This window comes from Amphiura filiformis, chromosome 16, assembly GCF_039555335.1.
Source record: "Amphiura filiformis chromosome 16, Afil_fr2py, whole genome shotgun sequence".
Classification (NCBI taxonomy): Eukaryota; Metazoa; Echinodermata; class Ophiuroidea; order Amphilepidida; family Amphiuridae; genus Amphiura; species Amphiura filiformis.
The window spans coordinates 62,685,066-62,710,704 of NC_092643.1; the positions used below are offsets into that span (position 1 = coordinate 62,685,066).

Sequence of the window (25,639 nt, forward strand, 5' to 3'; positions counted from 1 at the left end):
TATCTCATCTATGATCTACCTAGCTATATAACAGAGTTTTTGTTTTTCATTTGCATCGCCTTACAGGAAACAAACTTGATTTATAGCCTAATTTAACCATTGTATATTTATAATAATGTGTCTGGTTATGAAATTACAGCAAAAGAACCTTGAATTTTACGCCATACAAAATGATAAATAAAATTACATTAAATACGCAGACAGACTAGGCCATTATCTAACAACATCCTGCAAATGTTATTTTTCCCAGACACATCATACTTTCCCGATTATTATCATTTTCAGAGCACAGAATATTTTATTCCACTATGCTGAATGACAAAAATCAAAATTTAAAAAAACTCAATAAAAATTATTTCTCTATTTAAAATCTACAAGGAAAATACACTCACACAAGTACAAACATGCCTAATATTGGTTCAGTCATTCTTGAAATATCAAAATCATACTACAAGACTTGATCACTTTATTGAGATACTAAACCCACATTACCCAGATCAATGTGGACTACTACACTTTAGTTTACTCTGAACACCCATAAGGCCTCTGTATACTACACAGGGGTATCTACACAAAATAATTAATTTGTATCAATGTGGACTTCTGAAATCCAAATCAATGTGGATCTGTGTAGCACCCTAGGATCTAAATCTGCATTCAATAGTTTACTCTGAACACCACCCACAGGGCGCATACTACACAGGGGCATTCACACAGGATACTAAATCCGTACAAATGTGGTACTTCCCAAATCCAGATCAATGTGGTATTTCCTAAATTCAGATCAATGTCGACTTCCATCTGGCACACTTTGGTGTATACCATTTTTCACCCGGATGTGGCTGGCAGTGGCATCAACTGGTTGAGGCAGCTGTTTAGCATGCCCATCTGTGTGGTATCTTTAAGCGCTTGCGCACACTGATGTCACTGCCACATCTGGGTGAAAAATGGTACAAATGGCATATTAGTTTCATGCAGGAACAGTGCAAGAATCACAAATTGAAAGCAAAGGTAGCACATTATTTTGCATGTTATGCACCACAAGTTTTTATGCATGCATGAAGGAACTTGTGAAGTTGTGCAAAGAGAGTGTAGCTTTCATGCATTCACAATGCAGTGCGATATAGAATTACAACCCGTTTAAACGGAATATCAGTGATTGCCAAATCAGAACATCCAAACATTCATCAAAATTCAGAAGTTTGCATTTTTGGAACAAGCAATGATGTGCTATTGATTATGCTGATGTAGACCAGTGGTGTAGCCAGCACTTTTTCAGAGGGTGGGCAAAGTGGGGCAAGACAACTTTAAAGGAGGTCTCCGGCAATCACAACATTATTCCTTATATGTTAGAAAAATAATTATCAAGCACGAATCACATGGTTTTATTTAAAACAAACTCATAGTGACCATAAAAACGAATAAAAACATCCGTTTCTCAACACGCGATATTCAAAATTCCCGGGCGCCGAGTGCAATGACGTCCCAGTAATACAATGAAGGCTGACGACAATTGAACACAAATAACCATTACGTCATTGCACTTAGACAATTTCGTAGCAGGAATTTTGAATATCGCGTGTTGAGAGCCGACTGTTTTATTTGTTTTATGGTCAATATGAGTTTGTTTTAAATAAAACAATGTGATTCGTGCTTGATAATTATTTTTCTAACATATAAGGCATAATGTTATGATTGCCGGAGTCCCCCTTTAAAGGGAGGAGGCAAAACAATAGCCTAAAAAATACAAAAAAACATAAAAGGGGGCAAGAGGGAGGCAAGACTTGGGCTGCCACTGATGCAGACACAATGGCATACATGAAAGCAATCTGATAAAAACAAAATCTGACATCAAAATAGACCAACTATTAAAATTTGACTTTCATTGCCAGTTAGAATTAACTAAAGGATTAGGATTTAGCTATGTTTCATGCGGCAAAACAGGATAATATTGGGGAAATTTGACAGATTTGTTTGGTCTGTGACGTATCACTGAAAGTCCCTTTAATATGTGATGCAGACTAAGCTCACATTGATGTGCATTAATGCGTATCTCTACTCCCCATGTAGAGTGCCCCGCTGTTGTTCTATTAAGTTGTGGCACAGACAGACCTAGTAATTTTCTCTTCAATAACGCTCTTGGTGTTTTTAGAGTCATTTATGGAAGTCATGACATTCAAAAACACATAGACTATACATAATGGAGAATTGCAATATTCTTTTCTGACAAATAACAATGTATTTAAGGTTATATGGAGGATTATAAAGAAATGAAAAAAATACCAACGGTACATGGCATTCATGCTGCATTATCTAAAGTAGATAGCATCTGCACTACAGTATTAGCTATCTTCAGTAGATAGCATCCACACTACATTATAAGCTATCTTCAGTAGATAGCATCCACACTACATTATTAGCTATCTTCAGTAGATAGGTTTTACATAACATTATCAGCTATCTTTAGGAAATAGCATTCACATTATATCATTAGCTATCTTTAGTAAATAGCGTTCACACTACAGTATTAGCTATCTTCGATAGAGAGCTTTCACATTACATTATCGGCTAACTTTAGTAAATAGCATTCACACTATATTATTAGCTATCTTCATTAGATATCATTCACATTCCATTATTAGCTATCTTCAGTAGATAGCATCAACACTACTTCAGTAGATTGTATCTTCACTTCATTATAAGATATCTTCGGCAGATAACATTCATGTTACATTATTAGCTATCTTCAGTAGATAGCATCCAAACAACATTATAAGCTATCATCAGTATAGAGCATTCACACTGCATTATTAGCTATCTTCAGTAGATAGTATCCACACTACTTCAGTAGATTGCATCTACACTTCATTATAAGCTTTCTTCAGTAGATAACATTCACATTACATTATCAGCAATCTTCAGTAGATAGCATCCAAACAACATTATAAGCTATAGATAAACATAAAAATTTTCACCAGGTTCACCATCACAAATAGTAAAGGAGACAAGCAGAAAAAGAAATCCCACCCAGGACCTCAGGTTTACAAGATATGCGCCTTAACCACTTCAGTACACAGCATTCGCATTACATAATAAGCTTTCTTCAGTAGATCCAGACTACATTTTAAGTTATCTTCAGTAGATAGCATTCACATTACATCACATATTAGGCCTACATTCCGTAGACAACTTCCACACTACATTATAGACTATCTTCAGTACACGGCATTCACATTACAATTTTAATATAAGCTATCTTCAGTAGATAGCATCCAGACCATGTTTTAAGTTATCTTCAGTAGATAGCATTCACATTACATCACATATTATATTCCGTAGAAAACTTCCACACAACATTATAGGCTATCTTCAGTACACGGCATTCACATTACATTATAAAGCTTTCAGTAGATGGCATCCAGACTATATTTGAAGTTATCTTCAGTACATACCATTCACATTACATAATAAGCTATATTCAGTAGGTAATATTCACATTACATTTTAAACTATCTTCAGTACGTAACAATACATTATAAAATCTCTTCAGTAGATAGCATCCAAACAACATTATAAGCAATCATTAGTTGATAACATTAAGTTATCTTGAGTAGATAGCATTCAAACAACATTATAAGTTATCTTGAGTTGACAGCAATTGCACTAAAATAAGCTATCTTCAGTAGATAGCATCCACACTACATTTTAAGTTATCTTCAGTAGATTTATACTACATTATAAGTTATATCCAGTAGATAGCTTACACACTACATTATAAACTGTCTTCATTGCAAGCACCACGACATACTCTAAGCTGTCTTCAGTAGATAACATCCACATTACCCTTTTGTTTGTTTGTTTGTTTATTTCTTCTTTATACTGGGTCCATATTCAGGGGAAAATTTAAGTATTCCCCTGTTCTTCCATATGGCCCTTTGACTTTCCATAGACTGTATTGTACAGTCTATGGGCTCTCCAAGTCTAAACTCTTCATGGACAGTTCATCATCAACTAATGGCTGTGGAACAGGTTATCTACCACAAGCTCCTCTTAACTAAGCCTGACAATGATGCAACTTGGTCCTATAGCAGCACACCTGTTATAAATAAAGAAATATATATAAAGAAAGAAAGAAAATACGCTTATTTATCAACTATCACAGTAATCTGGTGTAGAAAACATGATGTAGTGTATGATTTAAAAGGGCATTTCGTGATCCACAGCCTCATCCCCCCACTTTTCTCAAAAAAAGTTGAGATATTTACATCACTGGAAACCTCTGGGTACATAATGTTTATGTACAAAATATTTCTTGCAGATTAATTCGTTTAGCAAAGATATCGTGAAATTTGAATTTCGTTCTGGTGCACCAGAACAAAATTACAACGCATTGTCTATGGAGCAGTGTAATACACATAATCATGCATAACTCGCGAACGCAAAATCGGAATCAACTGAAATTTTGGGAATAGGTTTTTTTCGTGGATATCTAATGAAAATGACATAAATAGAGGATGCTAGAATCACGAAATACTCCTTTAAAATAACATTAATACACAAAATTTAAAATAAAATTTTAAAAAGCAAAAATGGAGCTTGATGAATTCACATATTCACAGATGGACAAACAGACAAACATTGGGCTATTCCAGTTGAAATCCATACACCCCTATGGAAGACACAACCTTTATCTTCAACACTGGGAAGGTGAATTTCAAATAGGGTTATCTGAATGGTTGACTCGGTCTGAAATCTACACCCCCTGTATGTGAGATTAAGATCATGTCTTGCATAGGGTGGATTTGATACCCCCATTATGCAGCCACATGTCCCTGATTCCATCAATTGACCTAAAAAATTAAAATAAAATAAACATGTGCTTTTAATGGACACCATCTCTCCCCCATGTGCCACTTAGCCAGACATGACATTAATCAAAGATATTTTTATAGTTAAAATGGGTGGGTGTGAGTGTTTTCCTCCAGATAAAAACATTTCATTTTTTTAATGTTCTTATTATGTCTGCTGTCTGTAGCTTCAGGCAACGTCAGCTGTATTTGGCCATAAACAAAATATGTCTTGTTTCTCTTATTAGCACCTGCATCAACAAATACAGTAAACCATGATATTTTCGCAGCATTTAAATTTCGCATTTTGGAGAGAACCTATGTTTCTACGACATAAATTTCATGGTATATTTCCTTTAAAAAGTCGGAAAAAAAATATTTGTGTGTGAAAATTTCATGAATGAACTGCATTCGCAAAATTCATGCATGCAAACATATCTGTCTAATAACAACCTTATCATAAGGCAAAAGCAGTATATGTGATGTGACACAATCTGGTCAATGGGGGCCAAAGGCGGCAAATTTGAAACTGAGATAAGGGCAAAAATATGGAGTAAAAAACAATATATCTCAAAGCTTGCAAACATTTTCAAATTCTATGTGAAATGCAGGTGTTCCCCTCTTTTTTCTTCTTCCCAACTCAAACTCATCAAAAAAAGCTTGAAATGCTCTGAATTTTCAAAACTTACATTTTAACAAATCGAAGTGTAAATCATACAATTCTTCCAACAAATGTTTTTACACATATTTTTACCTATATTTTTGTATAAATAAAAAGGGGGAAAATTAATTGGCCAATTTCTCCAAATCGAATGCACACCCCAAAACAAATGCTTAATTGGGACTTATGAGTGACAGGTCAAAAGTACTTGGCAATACAGGTAAAAATTAATAAAGGAGCAAAAACAGTAAAATACTTAAAGCCATAATGTGTGATTTGCTCCACAGCAACCCCCTCAATTTTTATTGAATTTCTACTTTTAGCATGATTGTAATGCCCAGTGATGTACTAAAATGCCACATGAAAGACTAAGCCTGAAGTGCTTTAATTACAGTAATATTTAAGTTTTAATATTAAAATCCAATGAAAATCGCAATTTTCTTTGTTTTACCTCATTTGTTTGGCTCAATATCAAAAGGGGATAATGAAGTGATCAGTGAAAACTAACATTTAAATACAGATTTTCTACATTTTCTGCAGGTACATTTTGTTCACTTAAAATTTGTAATATTCATATTTCAATACACTCCTATATCAAAGCAGCCAACCAGAAAAGCTGTTAGAAAAGTACGAAACATGCATTGATTGTGTATATTGTGCACTCCGCGTACTACGCGCAGTGTTTCTCGTGTTCGTGTTGCGTAGGATTCATTTTTCAGGCGGGTTGATGCATTTATAATTGGTTCTGTTTTCCAACATTTTTAGTGATAATTTGTTTATATAAAAAAAGTAAAAATCATGTGTTTTTTTCTTCTCGTGTATGAAATAGATTAATAAACTTGTATTACTTATTGGGATAGAAATTAGACAAAATAATGCACTTGCGGTGATGTTGATGCATCTAATGCACTTCCCCGAAACCTATAACTAACATACTATGCACTGATTTGACGATAAATATTTTAGGTGCATGTTACCATAAATGACAACTCTAAAAATAAAATTTAAATGAAAATTGCAATTTCAGGCCCTACAGGAATACGAAACAAACATATTTTTCCAAACTAAGGCAAGCTAAATATAACCCCCATTTTTATAGACCACAAGACATCTAGCATTTAAATTTCTATACTATCTCTGCTAGAAGAAACATGTGTTATTTATTCATTAACTTACTTGTTTGATTATTTGCTCTACCTGCTTGCTTACTCACTCGCTCAAAATTCAGGTTCAACATGTTTATAGAGATATATCGAAGATACTGTAGGCCTTGTTTGTACTAAATGCAAATATGAAAGCATGCAATATGAAATTGTATGTTTACATTGAAATAGTGAAAATGGGTTAATTGGACTACTGCAGTTGAAATCCATACACCTGTGGAAGACATGACCTTAATCTCCTACACAGGAGGTGTGTATTTCAAATGGAATCACCCATTTAGGTAACCACATTTGAAATTCACACTCCCTGTGTGGAAGATTAAGGTTTCATCTTCCATTGGGGTGTATGGGTTTCATCTAGAATAGCCCAATTCTCATCAAACAGTCTCATCCATCAGGAGAAAGTTCTTTAATCCCAATATGTTTGTACATTCACAGAATGTCTTGTGTACAAAAACTTCACAACTTGAAATCAAATTTTGAGCTTTGATTTAGAAAATAAATAACATGGTTCTTATTGGTAGATAACTAATTTATCTTAAAGCCATATTGTAACATTTGCTGAGGAAGACGCCCTCAATATTTTTCAAATTTCTGTTTTTTTACACGATAGTATTAATGTACTGTATTAAACTAACATACCCTCCAAAATTCAAGACTTTAGGTGCTGTAATTAAATAAAACGCAGGAACCATTGTTTAATTATTACGATGGAAACATTGGTCGAATGCGTACACGATATTCATAACACAGAGTCACAGTACATACATGTTGTGCAAGATACACACACCCCGACACATCAATGGATCATGCCGTTGCACAACATGTATTGGCAACATCGGCGCTGGTAGGAAATTCCAATTTTCTTTGCTTTACCTCGGTTGTTCGGCTCAAAATTAAAAGGGGACATATCTGACATTAAAAATGAACATTTCATGGAAAGAAAATACTAATCTATTTTTTATGGAAATGTTAAAATATGGCTTTAAGGGGAACAATGAAGCGGAACATCAAGTTGTTTCCAGATGAAAATAAGCATATATAAGTGTTCTATTCTAAAGGTAATATATACACCACTGGGTCTCAAAATAATACTTTTATTGTCACTCTTAAGGGCTGGGGTATGAACGTTTGGACAGTATTTATTGTGGGACATTAGAGCACATCAGACATATCGAATTGCATTCTGAATACGTAGAATGTCATTCTGATATCAAATAATTTTGATTTTTTGAAATTCGCAATTTAATACACATTTTATGGCAAATCATTAAAAATTGATATTTTTGATATTTAACAGTACTTGAAGTAAACTTTATAAATCTGATGATTTATACTTAAAGTGTATGTAGGTGGGATGAAAAGCCGACGATCAATTGAAAATTTTGACCTTTCGATTGAAGATATGGATTTTTTCCCAAAACACCAACAAAAATTTGGTCTTTTTGGGAAAAAAATCCATATCTTCAATATGAAAGGTCAAAATTTTCAATTGACCGTCGGCTTTTCCTCCCTGCTACACACACTTTAAGAATATATCAATAGATTTATATAATTTACTGAGGACTGTATTATATCAAAAATTTGCAAAATATCAAATTTTTATAATTTGTCATAAAATTTGTATTATATTGTGATTTTCAAAAAATGAAAATTATTTGATATCAGAAAGACATGCTTTGTATTCAGAATGCAATTCGATAGGTCTGAGGTGCTCTCATGTCCCACAAAAAATACTGTCGAAACGCAATAAACGCTCATTCCAGATCCCTTAAAGAGGTGTGGTCTGATATTTCATGTCCTTTTTTCTATCTTAGATTGAGGTCTGCCATTAAAACAATACATTTCCAAAAACATTTTAAATGGCTAGAATTGGTAAGATACAGCTCCTGCCAGGTCACTCCCTTAACCCTAATCGAACCAAACATCAATAAAAATTCCCTTTAAAAGGGAAGGCCAGCCTCAATGCAGAAGAGGTCTTGTAAATAGTTTGGGTCACCGTGAAAGGCATTTTTAGGATCACGCTTACATCCATGTTACATGACAGTTCACCAAACCATCAATGGTGATAACATGCACACTGAAACGGCAAAAAACATTAACTCCTATAACTCCTGTCATCTCTTTAATTCATTACTCCAAATTGTTCTGCATTTTTGTCTTTACTGCTTTACCCATGCTTATTATTAAAATCAAGAAATACACTGCAGTTGTTAGTTAATTCGCTATGTAAACTCAACTTTCATGCACATTTTATTTTAAAATGATTTTATATTATTTCGCAATGTATAATTTACTATAAAGTAGATAGTGGCAAGCACATGATAAAGGACTGATCATTCACTACAATCTTCACTTTTAAACTGTATTTTTTGAATGTGTTGATAGTTAGTCCGAAACTCCTGCAAAGCTACATGTATGGACATGGCATCTTACCTACTCCATTCTGTAATAGTCTGCATTGTGTGTTTTCTCAGTCTTCAATCATTTTGTTGAATGTTAAATTTTATGAATCAAATAAAAAAGATAGAAAGTGGCTTCACTTTAGTTATGTGTCATTTTACAGAATTTTTTACAGTATTTATAATAAAGTAAGACAATAATTTATTTATTTTCTATAAGTGCATGTCAAAATATGGGATATATTGTTCAATATTATAGCTAGCCCTAAAAACTTTATTTTCCATCGGATTTTTCCCGTTGAAAAGACAAAACTGATGTTAAAGATAGCAATAACATTTTGAGTCAATTTTATCCATAAAACGATATAGGATAGGATATTACTTTGACTTCAATGTGGTCCATATAATGAAGATTTTGATTCTACAACATTGTTAGATCTGTTATCAACATATCAATTATGCACTCACAGGCAACCAAACATCATGCTATGCTCAGTAGTCCACTGATATGACCTCGTTCCAGTGATCATTCCCAGCTAATTACTAATTGTTGACCATGTCATTTTTTTGATATGCTGATTGCTGAACAAGTTTATGCTTATATGTGTAGGCCTAACCTATGATAACTTTTTAAGTCATAATTAATTCAAACATAACTTTGGCATACTCGATCGTTTTCGTTCGTTGAAACGGCAAAACATACTATCTTTTCCTTGCAAATCGAATTAGCAGACATCAAAAACATTTCCACCACAAGAATTAAACAAAATAATTCATACCAATAGAAGAAGGCTATAATCTTAGCTAATCTTTAGTGTACACAAATCCCATCTCAGAATTAGATACCAGCCCTATGGGCTGGCGAAAAACCTTAATTCACAAAGCATCTGCAGATATGCAAGCACCCCTGTGATGTGATTGCATCATCATGCGAACAGTCGTATGGGCACGGAAAGCTTGGCCAACCAAGATAGACCCTGTGACATGGTACTAGTATTTTGGTATGGCATTGCATGTGTCTGGCACCTGAGGGCCCGCCCAAGGGGTCACTAGTTCAAAACCGCACCTGAGAAATAAGTTTTCTCTCCTTCTTTCTTTCTTCCTTCCTTCTTTCCTTCCCCCTCACCAAAATAGGCATGGGCATTAGGGTTAATTAATACATTGCAAGCTTTCCTATAGTTTATAACACAATGACTATAGAAACACACAGACAAGTACTGCAGTTAACTAACTTGTTCAGGTAAACCTTTAATACCATTTATCTAAACTCAAATCCACACAAAAACCAGCAGCATTGAAATTGATGTTATTTATTGCAACCCTTCTGTGCTTTTTCAACACAGGAAATTAAACATTAATATCATAAAATTTTAAAATGCAAGCCCTATTCCAAATCCTGATTACCCAATATCAGTTGTTTGATTGCCTATGATCAGACCTATTTCCCTTTACATGAAATAATAATTAGACCCAGTGAACTACTTTTTACAACTTGACCCTAATGTAAGTTGACATAGCAATTAAGCCTACATAGGACAAGGCCTTAGCTAATAATTACTTAATCATCACTACAACTTTGTCCTACTTTTGAAAAGTACCGTATTTTTTTTCTATCATTTTTTCAGGCTTTGCTCTATTGTGAACTGTTTCAATTGTTTTTAAATTGACAATTTTAAGCTTCCTTACATCGACATATAAACAAAAGCAATATATTTGTGTGTTGTCATTTTCACAGTAGCTGCTTGGAATATGAAATGCAAAAATAAATATAGCGTGAAAATTTATCTGTACTATACTACTACTACTAGACTACTATTAAATTGCTATTTTTTAATGCTGTGAATTTAAATGTGCATTAATTTCAGATTTGTTTAACATGTTAAATTACAGTTTGTTGTATACAATCAGGGATATGAAACAGTGTGTTGTGTAAATGTGGGTTTTTTCAGCAATCAACAAGCCAAAAAAAAAGTTTTTATTATTATTTATTTATAAACCTGGTTATCTATCTCTTGTATAATTAATTCTGTGACCTTTACTAAGGCCTAAAAAAATTGTTTGATTGGCATATTAAACCTGACCTACCCTAAAATTAGGCCCGACCCTAACTTTTTTTTCTTTTTTTTTTTGTAAAAAAAATAATAAAATTTAAAAAAATAAATTAAAATAAATACATTTAAAAAAAAAGAAGAAAAAAAAGTTCCAAAGCCTTTATCAAACAGAATTTACAGCTTAAAAAGTAAAAAAAGAAAAGAAAAAAGAATCCCAACCTACCTACCTAAAAATTATTTTATGTTACGCCAATCAAACAATTTTTAAAGCCTAATTGAAATCCTGTGATCCATTCTACCCAATAATATTTGTGTGTTTTTTTTTTCATCCGATAATATAATTATGTTTTTCATGTCAAATTTCAGCAAAGATAAATGATTTCCCTATACCTACTCTACTCCTGACAAGTAGTGAAGCGAAATAATAACTGCAGCAGAACTGATAGGGAAAGTCCCCTGAAAAGCCGTATCATATGAAAAGGAATTAAAGCCGCAATGTACACATGCCATCAAAATTTAAGTTTGTTTTTCTTTACTCAAAATGCTGAAATAATATTATTAATAAATTGTCAGGAAAGATTTCTGACCATTTTGAAATAAAATAACAAGTAAAGTGAAAGAAACTCCACTGGCTATTTGTCCATGTGATCTATTCTATACAATACTATTTTTGTTTTGTTTTTCCATCCAATATAGGTTTTTCATGCCAAATTTCAGCAAAGTTAATGATTTTCCTACATGTATATACCTACTCTACTACTTACAAATACAAGTGAAGCGAAATAATAAATACAGCAGAATTGATAGGGTAAGTCCCCTGAAAAGCCGTATCATATGAAAAGGAATTAAAGCTATAACATACACTTGCCATCAAAATTTAAGTTTGTTATTCTTTACTCAAAATGCGGAAATAATATGTGATGTGATCAAGCAAAATCAGTCGGAACTTGGAAATATTGATTTTGAGATATAGCCCAACAAAGGAACTATTTCCTTTTGTTTCCTGTTGTTTTGGAAACTCTTTAATCGCTCATATGTTTGGAAATGGTTGTTCAATTTCAATGGGGTTTTCTGCAACATGCAGTTTTGTAAATGTGTTTTACTATCCTATAGAAACTGAAAATTTAATATTTCTGAGTTCCGACTGATTTTGCTTGATCGCATCATATATTAGTAATAAATTGTCAGAAAAGATCTCTGTCCATTTTGAAATAAAATAACAAGTAAAGTGAAAGAAACTCCACTGGCTATTTGTCCATGTGCTCTATTCTACCCAATAATATTTTTGTTTTGTTTTTCCATCCAATATAGGTTTTTCATGCCAAATTTCAGCAAAGTTAATGATTTTCCTATATACCTACTCTACTACTTACAAATACAAGTGAAGCGAAATAATAAATACAGCAGAACTGATAGGGAAAGTCCCCTGAAAAGCCGTATCATATGAAAAGGAATTAAAGCTGTAATGTACACATGCCATCAAAATTTAAGTTTGTTATTCTTTATTCAAAATGCTGAAATAATATCGGGAAAGATTTCTGTCCATTTTAAAATGAAATAACAAGGTAAAATGGAAAAAAAAAAGACTCCGCTGGCTATTTGGCTGTTTAATATGGAGTTCTATGGGGACTTTCATTTTGACATAATATTGTATTCAGACATTATGTCAAAATGGAAGTATCTGCCCTATTATTTACTTACAAATATTAGGGCCTACAATGGGCTATTACATTCAGGTAACCCCATTTGAAATTCACAATCTGTGTATATTTGAAGGTCATGTCTTCCATAGGAGGTTTTATGGATTTCAACTGGAATACCCCATTTAATCGGTAGCTATTCATTACGCAGTGAGCAGCCAATTACAAGTAATATTATAGCCTATTCGAATATTCTCAACTCTGGGCTTGAGCCAAAGTATTGGACTTGTGCCTGATTGGTGACATAACTAGGATTGCTGTGTTGAGGAAGGGGGAAAGTCTAGCGTATAAAACTTGGAAGACTTGGAAAAAAACTATAACATGACTGGTTTCCAATGGTTTCTTGCTTTGTTAAATATTACCCTAATACATGTAATAAAAGTTTTTGTGGTGAAAAGAAAACCCAAATAATCCCATGTGGACCTAGGCCTATAGTAAATTTTTCTATATATCAGTGGTGCAGCCAATGGGAAGGGGAAACATTTTTGCCACTGTGGTATGCTGGTTGCCATGATATTTAAAATTTTAAAGCCTTTTTCTTGTTGAATGTTGCCCCTCATGAAAGCCACCTTGCACCCTCCTTGGGCAACTCTGGAAAAATCACAGCTACATCATGACTCCTATATAATATATGCAAAGCAAAGATGGTACGAGCTGTAATAGTTATAAGAGTTACCATACATAGAAAGAGGGAGAATAAAACATTGCCAGAACAGCCTCAGATGGTCAATAGGCTATTCCAGTTGAAATTCATACACCCCCTATAGAAGACATGACCTTAATCTTCTACACAGGGAGTGTGAATTTCCATTCAGGTAATCACATTTGAAATTCACACTCCCTGTATGGGAGATTAAGGTTGTGTTCCATAGGGTGTTTGGGTATCAACTGGAATAGCGCATTGTTGAAAGCAAGCATACCTTCTTTGATACATAGTAGAAAGCAACTAAACTGTTTAGCCTATAATCCTGTTATCTATCCTATCTGGTATCTTCAGTATCATGTGATAGCAGAAAGCAAGCTTAATGTAATGCTATCTTCAGTAGATAGCAAAAAACCAATTCTATCCTTTATCTTCAATAGGCCTAGATAGCAGACATAGTGCTCTCTTCAGTAGAAACCATAGAGCACAACTATAATTTCTGCTATCATCAGTATCCAGAAACAAGCCTTCCTATCCATCTTCTGTTTATCAATCTTTAACCAATTTATTTGTTATCTTGGAGTAGATAGCAGAAAGGAATTTTCATAATCTTCTATATCTACAGTAGATAGCAGAAAGGAATTACCCAAATCTTCTATCTGCAGTAGATAGCAGAAAGGAAGCCTAATCACATGTCTTAATCATCTGCTATCTTCAGTAGATAGCAGAGAAAGTACTAACCTCCTGCTATCTTCAGAAGATAACAAACAGTATTTTCTACCACCTATCTACAGTAGATAGCATGTCACAAACCTCTGTACTTCTGATTCTGCCACCAACTTGCAACCCATAATATAATGTATGAATTGGATACTAGTGTATATTCATATTGGGTTTAAAGTGCAATCCAGTCATTAGAAGTAAGTTTGTTGTCGATACATGCCATTCCAGTTGCAATCAATACACCCCTCCATGGAATACATCATATCTTTATCTTCTGAATAGGGAGTGTGAATTTCAAATGGGGTTACCTGAAAGAGTAACTCCATTTGAAATCTACACCCCCTGTGTAGAAGATTAAAGTCGTGTCTTCCATAGAGGATGTGTGTATTTCAACTGGAATAACCCAACTCTACGAGTGTGACAGACAGCTAGATAGACTGACTAGACAGAGATGGATCGCATAGACACTAGGTATTCCATACCATGCAATAATACCTGTCTATTAATCCATCTTCCGATAAATATCTTCCCTTGCCAAAAATTTCAACATCATCCATTACATTACATTAATGATTACACAAAGTAGTACCAGCCAGCACAGGATCAAAATACATACAAATCTTTGTTCGGCATGTTGTATATGAAAAGAAACAGTAAGTACATTTTTGAAAAACCAAAATATTGGAAATTGTTACTTTGAAATATATCCCCTAGGTAAGCTCATGGTATATAGTCTAGTCTCCACCAGAGCCTTGTAAGTACTACAGACAAACAAGACCACCCACACATGTCTGTGCATGAGCCTATATAGTTTTACCTTACCCAGATACCCTAGCGTTCATTAACCTCTTAAAAGGATAGAGCGTGAGAAATGACGCCATCACTGAGTTTCTATCAAGACGTGCCCTCGGGCTAAAATGGAGTTAAAGATAAAAGGGCGTGGCCCCATATTCTCTCCCCAGGTACAATTCTCTATGTTCATCTCTATAACATGGTATGTTTTTGCGTCTGCACACCATCTGTCTTGAGTAATGAAAACCTATTCCCTGCGTCACTAGACAGATCCACCGTATAGCTTAGCAGGGGTGGAACATCTCCGAATTCAACACCAGTGGTATATATTTCAAGATCTGTTATGATCTTGTTTTTTTATTATAAGTTTGTGTGAAGTTTGAAGTGTGTGAGATTGCTTAAGGCTATGCAGACTATATGTATTGGAAGTGGAACATCTTTTAACTCTTTCATAGCAGTGTCGTCTGCTTTTTAGATTGGTATCAATTTCACACAAACTGTCAAAATTTGGAAAAATTAAACATTTGTACTCTTTAAATTTTCATGAAGAACTGCGTAATTATGCATACATTGTGTGTTAGATAAGCATTTCTTGTTATTAATTTGTAATATTTTGGTACAAAATATCTCAGAATGCACCACAGTTTGAACAGCGATACCACTAGCCCTGTGCTAAGTTTACATAAATGGATTTGATGTCTAGACGACTTAATGCCTTGGTAAAGAGTAACAGCATATCGACCAAATCCCTCTCATCAAAGCTTTAATAAGTCTGAGACACATAAACACACACATGCAAGCTGCTGGTATTTGGCCATATCCGCAATATGGTAGATAACTATCGCCAAAGTTGATCGGCCTTTCAGTAAATTGGCACGCTTTTAAAGGCATGGGTTTAGATTGTCTATAAATAAAATTAAACATTACATCATAACATCTTACCAAGCAGGTATTTAGGCTATGCATCAATGTATTTTAGTGAAGCATTCACAGGAGAGAAATCTTATGGTAACTGCGTGCTGCTTTTGAGATGGAACTTAAAATAGGCACAGAAAAGGTAAGCATTTTTATTGCAGAAATAAAAATACTTTATGTCTACACATATATTACACACTGACTCAACTATACAGTGTATAATAGGGCTAACATGGAAGACATGACCTTAATCTTCCACACAGAGAGTATGAATTTCAAATGGGGTTACCTGAACGGGTGACTTCATTTGAAATCTACACCCCCTGTGTAGAAGATTAATGTCATGTCTTCCATAGGGAGTGTGTGCATTTCAAAAAGAATAGCCCTATATTATACAATGTGTAGAAGCATCACTGACAATCAGACATTTCTCTAGATGAACTAAAATCACATCCAGTTGCTATCTTTAGTAGATAGCAGCATTGGTTATCTTTGGTAGACAGCAGCATTGGTTTATTTTTTTTTTTATTTTTTTTTTATTTGATTGTTCGGGTTTTGACAACCCTGGATAACCCAAGAAAGCCTCTATTGAAGCTTATTTCCATTGGGGTCCATTTGAACACCGGGACGGGTTGGGAACAGTCAGGGGTTATCACCCTACTCTTTTCGAGACTGGCTGCGAGATACATGTACAGGTATGACTCTCTGTACACGGGACCGACGGCTTAACGTCCCCTCCGAAGGACGGAGTACTTTCATGATTCATTTACCCAAATCTAAATGAACCATGGGGAGAGCGGAAGTCTGAATTTAATCTACAGAAGTTGCCAATGAATTTCAGACTTTTTTTCCAAGTCAATATCCCAGCAAATCGCCACCGCCGGTAATCGATCCCGGGACCTCATGCACTAAAGGCAAGTACCCTAACCATTGCGCCACGCTCTCCCATCTTTGGTAGATAGCAGCATTGGCTATCTTTGGTAGATAGCAGCATTGGCTCTCTTTGGTAGACAGCAGCATTGGTTATCTTTGGTAGATAGCAGCATTGGCTATCTTTGGTAGATAGCAGCATTGGCTCTCTTTGGTAGACAGCAGCATTGGTTATCTTTGGTAGATAGCAGCATTGGCTATCTTTGGTAGATAGCAGCATTGGCTATCTTTGGTAGATAGCAGCATTGGCTCTCTTTGGTAGATAGTAGCATTGGCTATCTTTGGTAGATAGCAGCATTGGCTACTTGGTAGATAGCAGCATTGGCTATCTTTGGTAGATAGCAGCATTGGCTATCTTTGGTAGATAGCAGCATTGGCTATCTTTGGTAGATAGCAGCATTGGCTATCTTTGGTAGATAGCAGCATTTGATATCTTTGGTAGATAGCCGCATTAGCTATCTTTGGTAGATATTGGCTATCTTTGGTAGATAGCAGTATTGGCTACCTTTGGTAGATAACAGCATTGGCTATCTTTGGTAGATAGCAGCATTGGCTATCTTTGGTAGATAGCCGCATTGGCTATCTTTGGTAGATAGCAGCATTGGCTATCTTTGGTAGATAGCAGCATTGGCTATCTTTTGGTAGATAGCAGCATTGGCTATCTTTGTTATATATATTTTTTAAATATATAAAATGCTAGAGTGAACAATAGCCCACAAGGAGTGACACAGGTCAAGAACTTATATAGGCACATAGGCACTATAAAAGACAACCACATGGGCCAATCAGTGGTTCACAACAGGTTAGAGTGGGGGTTGCTGGCCCGGGGTTTCTGGCCCCCTCACCCCAGATACATACCTAAGTGGTGCGGTGGGGTGTACACTATACATGACCTAAACTGAAAGTGTGCTGAGATTCAGAACAGTGCGGGTACGGTATCCAGATGACAGACGATACCTCTCGGTCAAGGATAGGGTGGTCAGTTACACAGCTCACTACCCTTATATAGAAGTGAGCATGACTACTCTTCAAATGTCTTCAATGGGAAGCACAGAGACAAGCTTGCCAGTACATAGAGGCAGGGCAGGGGCCCAAATTGTAATTTTAACAGAAAGAACACCTGTAACCTACAACCATCTTTCTTCAGTACAGATAGCAGAGAATAAGTATATTTTTTTTTTTGCTATCTTCAGTAGATAGCACAGAGCAAGCTTAATCATATGCTATCGTTAATATGTGGTGTTGTGTTCTACTATTTGAATTAGCATTAATTATCTTGCTACATTAGCAGAACCAATGTTTTTTATGCATCCTTACACCTCAAATGATAAAAATAAATTGGTTCAATTTGTTTCTATGCCCCTATGCTTCTCCCAAGGGGTTGAAGGTTATAATTTAATATTTGTGTTATCATGTTGTAATATATCTCAAATTGTGCTTCACATCTCCAGGAATTTTGGTGCAAGGCTAATTTCACTAATGTAGCTAAAATATGAGCCCATAAGTATAAAATCACTACTAAATCATAGTAAGTCTAGTTTTCTGCTGTCTTCAGTAGATAACACAGGGCAAACCCAACACCCATTATTATCAAAAGATATCAGTAAGCAAGCAGTCTGCAGTACAAGGAGCAAAGGTTTAACATTCTATTGTCTTCAATAGATAGCAATAAAACTGATACCTGTTGGCTTCAGTAGATAACAGAGTCACCCTTTCTGCTATCTTCAGTAGATAGCAGTGGGCTGCTATCTTCAGTAGATAGCAGTGGGCTGCTATCTTCAGTATATAGTAGGGGGCTGCTATCTTCAGTATTTAGGAGGGGCAGCCTTTCTACCTATAAATATTGTATTCACTAGATGACAGACAGCAAGTATACTAAACTGTCCTTAGTAAAAACCAAACATATCCATCTGCTATCTACAGTAGACATGTTAATCATCTTTAATAAATATCATATATAAATTGAACAAATCTGCTTTCTCAGTAGATAACATGGAGCCAGCCTACCTACTATCTTCAGTAGATAGCAGAAAGCAAGCCTAACCATCAGCTACCTTCCACAGATAATAACTATCTTCAGTAGACAGCATATAAAATCAATCCACCTTTCTTCATTAGACACACTCCTCCAAAAGTGACTAAAATGTCAAATGTTACCCTTATTACGGTGCTTTCAATCATATCACTTGCAGAGTATATTGACACACCTGCACCCTTCACAAATGTGCAAAAATCTTACCTTTTGATGATTTATTTAAAGATGTTCTCATTTAGTGAATCACTGATAGTGTCTTTAATAAATAAATCATAAACTTTTATAATCCCAAAATTTACATGTATTATAGAATCATTAACCATGCGAATAATGAACTTTGCAAATTCTACATTGCACACACGATGCTACACCTTTCCATTTTATCCAAGATTTTGCCGTCAGTCAAAATTTACCTTTTTACCAGTATCATATTTCCAACTCCATTAAATTATGTAGTGTGTGATTTCATTTCTTTGTTGACTTCAAATTAAACATTTGTTATGATATCCTGCAGTATTTTCCTATCTATTGACCTTCGCTTGTTATGCACTTAACAACAAAACTTCCTTTCAAGCGAGACACTAAGAAGGTGAACAAAGGGGATTTGCCTTGTCGGAACACACAGATGAGGCTGTCTACATTATTATGATGTGAGACTGATAAATATCAATTTTTGCATGATCATTTCTGTGATAAGACTTAATGCTCTGCATGCTAGCCATACCCTTCAACATAAAGTTTCGAGATATTTTCTCAAAATATCAAGAGCTATCTTTAGACTCATTGAACCAATACTGGGCTTGTTTGGACTCATTTCAATACATTTTTTCATGCTGATTCCAAATGTGGTCATGGAAATGTACAATTCTGAAATTTCTGAATTTGTTAAAGAAAATTTGAAACTTGTCTGCAGTCGACACTTGTATGGAGTGGGTTAAGAGGGAATAATACATCATTATTTTACATTAATCCTCCTTTACAGCACCGGTAACATTTTATGAAGTCGCTTAAAAATGGTAGTGATAAATTGGGGAAATGCCCTTTAATCATTGTCAAAATATGAAGAAAACTGAAAGACTACATCTGTTTTTGAGACTGTACCCCACCGGGTCCGAGGGTCTGATTGAGCAGGCACCAGTCATTTTTTAGTCATTTTTCTATGGAATTCTTTCAAATTTTGATTTGGATGGGGTGATGCTCCCCTATGAATGATGCTACACTACTGCTGGTGGGGCTAAAGCTCTTGTAAAGATAGAACTTATATACTGAATGTCATTTCTATACATTTTGAGAACTATATACCAAGAACTGTTGATAAAATGATCAACAATACCTTAAACAGTGAGTAATTCATTGTCTGATCATATCTACCAAGAACTGACAAAAAAGGGATAAATTAATGCTCTTTTTCTTTTTTCTTGAACAGGCACCTCCAGCATTGCTAATAGCACATAATCATGTGAACATGAAATCTAACCGCAGCATTTGTGAGATATTATTGTGGAGCTGATTGTTATCGTAATCTTGGAAGAGCCTGTTGGATGAATGACCGAGACAAGTTCACACTACTATGCACATTATGGGTAGTGTTTCTAGAATGAGAACAAACTGAATCAACGCTTGTATATTGCATGACATTTATTAGCGACTAAAAGGGTAACTTGACCATTCAAAACACTTAGGACAAAATTGGACTACAAACTCTTCTTTTCAGTCCATAAAGACCAAATTGTCAGATTCATCACATAATGACGGATATGAACAATTAGGTAAATCCATAGTGATGGATGATGAGGTTTCACAAAAAATTGTTTTCACAAAGTGACGGATAACTCCCGGGGATAACCATGATTGGCAATCTATTACATGTGCGATTTTGCAACATTTCAATATTTTGGAAATAACTTTCAAAGTTCTACTTTTAAAAGACAATGAATCGCTAAACATAAGCCGCAAAATTTATAATCTATGCCAAAAATAATTCACCTACTCAACATTTTCCAAATGTTAATTTTTGATAAATTTGCAATCGCCATCCATCACTATGTGACACACCCAACAAAATTTCCCTTTAAATATAGACCACAAATACACAAAATTTGACATTTTAGTGCAAATTTGCTAGAGTAAAGTTAGTTTGGGTTGTAGATCAAATTTAGCCCCCACCCCCATCCCGCCCAATAAAACTTGCCTTGTAAGCTGGCCTTAAAAAACAAATAGGCAAATGTGTAAAACCACTATAAGAATCCCCAAGTTCAGTATTATACTCTTAAAATTGTCAATATTATTATCCATTTGTAGGGATATGTGAGATGTCAAAATTCACCTATTGACACAGGTGGTGTGATCAGTGGCAAAAGCTTAACCAAGAAAGGTTTCTACTCTAATTAGACAATATTGACTGTCCAGAAGACGAGAAGGAATAGACTATTACAGTTGAAATCCATACACCCCCTATGGAAGACATGACCTTAAACTTCAACACAGGGAGTGTGAGTTTCAAATGGGGTTATTGGTTACCTAAATGAGTGACTCCATCTGAAATCTACACCCCCTGTATGGGAGATTAAGGTGATGTATTCCGTAGGGGGTGTATGGATTTCAAGCAGAATACCCAATGAACAACCCCGTATCTATTCTGTGCACACATGGTTGAATCCAGCTTGTTAAATTTGCCTGTGTTTGTGTAATATATCATAACATGAGCACAAAATTATTAATGATTTTGATGACAAAAAAAGGGAGTATAAAATGACTGTTGGTAAGGAGTTAGTCTGGCGATGAGGATATCAGAGATGTTCTTAAATCAAATTGATGGAAAAAACTCCTGGCTCAAGATTTCTGAGTGTCTGTAAGTGTTCTTTTAGCATTTCTAAACTATATACATAACATAGAAAAAGAGGTTTGTTCCTAGAATATTGCCTAAAATAAATAAACTATAACAGCATAAATGTAAAGGCCGAAAAGATAATGTGTTTGGTTTACCATAGATGTTTTAAAATTCAAGATGGGATATTTTTTAGACGGGAGGATCGAGGGTGGGGATCAGTATGTGTAGTAAAATAGGCATACCAAATTAATTACTGTATGGCGTTTTGGCAGTAAAAGTGGTTATTTCCGTGTACATTATTTTCATGATTATGAGGTTCTTGTAAATTGTGCAAGTTGCTTATTTTGCCACATTTATGTCAAGTATAATTTATAACTTTAAATAAAGAATATTATCAGTGCATTTTGTTATTTTTTCACATCCATGTCCACTCACTAAAGTTGTACAAATAAAACTGTTGTAAAAACACAATTTTTAGAGTATTCATTTTCAAAGTTCTAAACAGTTTGTGGTTTCAAATAACTTGTGATTAAAAAATAATTGAAAACAAAATAATACCATTAATAATAATTGGAGAAAACAATGATTTTTAGCACATTTGTAATGTTTACACCTAAATGGAATCAGCCAAATTATTGTGTGTTTGTTGTTAGGTTGGGGGCTTGGTTTGAGGAGGGGTGTGTTGCTGAGAATTTGAAAGTGGACCCATCAATATATGCCAATTTTTCAAGAAATTTGGACTCATGATTGATATACCAGAATTCAAAATTTTCAGCCAAATTTAATGCAAATTGGCTTAACTTTTACAATTTTCCACCAAATTTCAAAATTTTTGACTACAGTGAGGAAAAATTGGGCTATTTTCTACCAATTTTGAAAAAAAAGGTCCCATCCATATACAAAAATTGGTCTAGAAAAGGAGGTCATTGATATATCAAAAGGCTGAAAATATTTGACATACTGTTGTATTCACACAGACATTAAGTCCCCATATAACTCCATGTTAAACAGCCAAAATAACCAGTGGGTTTTTTTCACTTACCTTGTTATGTTGGTTTCTGTCAAATCTTAATTTTGTCATTCTTGACCCAAAATGCTGAAATAATATTAGTAATACCTGTCATGAAGGGTTTCTGTCCATTTTAAGCTAAAATAACAATTAGGTTTGAAAACAATTAACCAATTTCATATTATAAGATTGTTTGGCTTTAAAATAGTCAGAAACCCATTCCCGACAGTTACTACTAATATGGTTTTAGAATTTTGAGGAATGAGTAACAGAATTCAATTGATGGAAATCATACAATATTGTGGCTTTAAGTATAGCACCTAGAAAGACATATATGTATGTCAAAAATCAGATCAAAGTATCTACTAAGTGTAAGTATGATATTATTTTGTGGTTTAGATTTCCAACTCAGTGAAAACAAACATATCTAGCAAAGCATTTGGTTACAAAGATGTTACATTTCTTGAATATATGTCTGTTCCCTGAAGGGAGAAATAGGCACATCTGCCACCCCTGACCAGTGTTGCTAGTGGTGTGGTTTAGTCACCTAAATGGGCTGTTTTACGATTACCAACATCTGTTTTCCTTCCTCCCCCATCTCTTTGTATGTTTCTTTCCTTCCCTCCCTCTTCTGTCACTTTCATTCCTTTCATAGGCTGCTGACAATTGATCTTGAGTTTCCCATCACATAATTTCTGAAAACAAGTGAGGTAACCTTTTCATTATTCATTACGGCTTTGTGACTCTCATTATAATTATGACCAAACACAAGTGTAAATCCATCCAAAGATGGATGCTAAGTGAGATTTAAAAGGTCGCTAGCAAAATGGATGTTTTAATTTTGATTTCCACTAAAAAATGCACGCATAATAATCATATAACCAGTTATTTTTGGGAAATCACAATAATGAATTCAAGTGAGGGTCAGAAAATGAAGTGATGGCGGGTGACAGGAAACTCAACTTTCATCAGCTTTATATTCCATTTTTATTTCATTCTTTCTTGTTGCTTTCCGTTTACTTTCCTTTTTCCAGTTTAATGTTTCCTTCCATTTCCTTCTATCTGTTCATCATTTTTTTTTCACTTTTCTTTATTTTGTCCTCCGATTCTATTTAAAGAAATTTTAGAATTGTAAGTACTAAAATTGATTCTGTAGCATATTTTAAACTGTTCACCAAGTACAGTATATTAGCGACTCTAAAAAGCGTCCTTCCCCTCAAAAGTGTAATTTAGTATTTTCACTTAGCAACCCAAACCGCACTACATAGCGTCCTTAGAGATGATAATTGTTATTCCTTGATATTATTCCTTAGTCTTGTCATGTTGTTATAATCAAACCATCAACAGTAAAATGTTATGTTAAGCAAAAGTCTAGAGACAGAGTGATTTTTGTCAATATTATAGCCGTATTGTCTATTATATATACACGGTAAAATGGGTCTAACTTGATATTCTCATTTAGCATTAAAGTTTTTGGTGGGTTTTTTTGGTCATCATTATCATGCTTATAGCAATTTTGTTAATTTCTTACAATTTTATTTAAAACCTTTGAAGCTCTTTGATCACGTTGATATGGTCCAACTAGGCCACAGGGTTCTCAATAGACAGCCCGGGGGCCAAATCCGGCCTACCGAACAAATCAAATGAAGACACACATTCAGGTATTGAACCCCATTTGAAAACCACATTCCCTGTGTGGAAGATTAAGGTCATGACTTCCACAGGGGGTGTATGGATAGGCCTATAAACTGGAATAGCGCAATGTGTGGTGTCTGTTAATCAATCATAAATCAGATACCCGCTCCAACCAATGTATTAATGACGCAGTAGGCCTATCTACAAAGAAATAACACAGCAAATGGGCTATTCCAGTTGAAATCCATACACCCCCTATTGAAGACATGAACTTAAATCTTCCATACAGGGAGTGTGAATTTCAAATGGGATTATCTAAATGGGTGTCCTCTATACCCCCTGTGTGGAAGATTAAGGTCATGTCTTCCACAGGGGGTGTATGGATAGGCCTATAAACTGGAATAGCGCAATGTGTGGTGTCTATTAATCAATCATAAATCAGATACCTGCTCCCAACCAATGTATTAATGATGCAGTAGGCCTATCTACAAAGAAATAATACAGCAAATGGGCTATTCCAGTTGAAATCCATACACCCCCTATTGAAGACATGAACTTAAATCTTCCACACAGGGAGTGTGAATTTCAAATGGGATATCTAAATGGGTGTCTCTATACCCCTGTGTGGAAGATTAAGGTCATGTCTTCCATAGGGGGTGTATGGATTTCAATTGGAATATCCCTGTGGACAGTATTCTGTAAGCAAATCAGAAAACTGATACTGCCTTTTGGCTTAGGAGGGTATTGTTTTCTATCAGCTCACAGTATTAATGATGCAGTAGATATACATAAATTACTTTATACTGCTTCTAATGTATAAGTGTCTGCTGTTAAGGGCTGGGGTATGAACGTTTGGACAGTATTTATTTTGGGACATGAGAGCACATCAGACATATCGAATTGCATTCTGAATACGAAGAATGTCATTCTGATATCAAATAATTTTGATTTTTTGAAATTCGCAATTTGATACACATTTTATGGCAAATCATTAAAAATTGATATTTTTGATATTTAACAGTACTTGAAGTAAACTTTATAAATCTGATGATTTGTACTTAAAGTGTATGTAGGTGGAATGAAAAGCCGACGATCAATTGAAAATTTTGACCTTTCGTATTGAAGATATGGATTTTTTTCCCATAACACCCAAAAAATTAGGTCTTTTGGGAAAAAAATCCATATCTTCAATATGAAAGGTCAAAATTTTCAATTGACCGTCGGCTTTTCCTCCCTGCTACATACACTTTAAGAATATGTCATTAGATTTATATAATTTACTTCGAGTACTGTTATATATCAA

At 34.7% G+C, this 25,639-nt stretch overlaps 1 long non-coding RNA gene across 1 annotated transcript in view; it reads right to left on the bottom strand.

Annotated features, from left to right (window-relative positions):
* Positions 1-1,614: 1,614 nt before the first annotated feature.
* LOC140136658 (uncharacterized) overlaps positions 1,615-25,639 on the bottom strand; it is an 84,556-nt gene continuing 60,531 nt past the window's right edge. Inside the window, exon 4 of the long non-coding RNA XR_011856721.1 lies at positions 1,615-4,096. This is a non-coding gene — a long non-coding RNA (uncharacterized lncRNA). The remainder of the gene's footprint in view (positions 4,097-25,639) is intronic.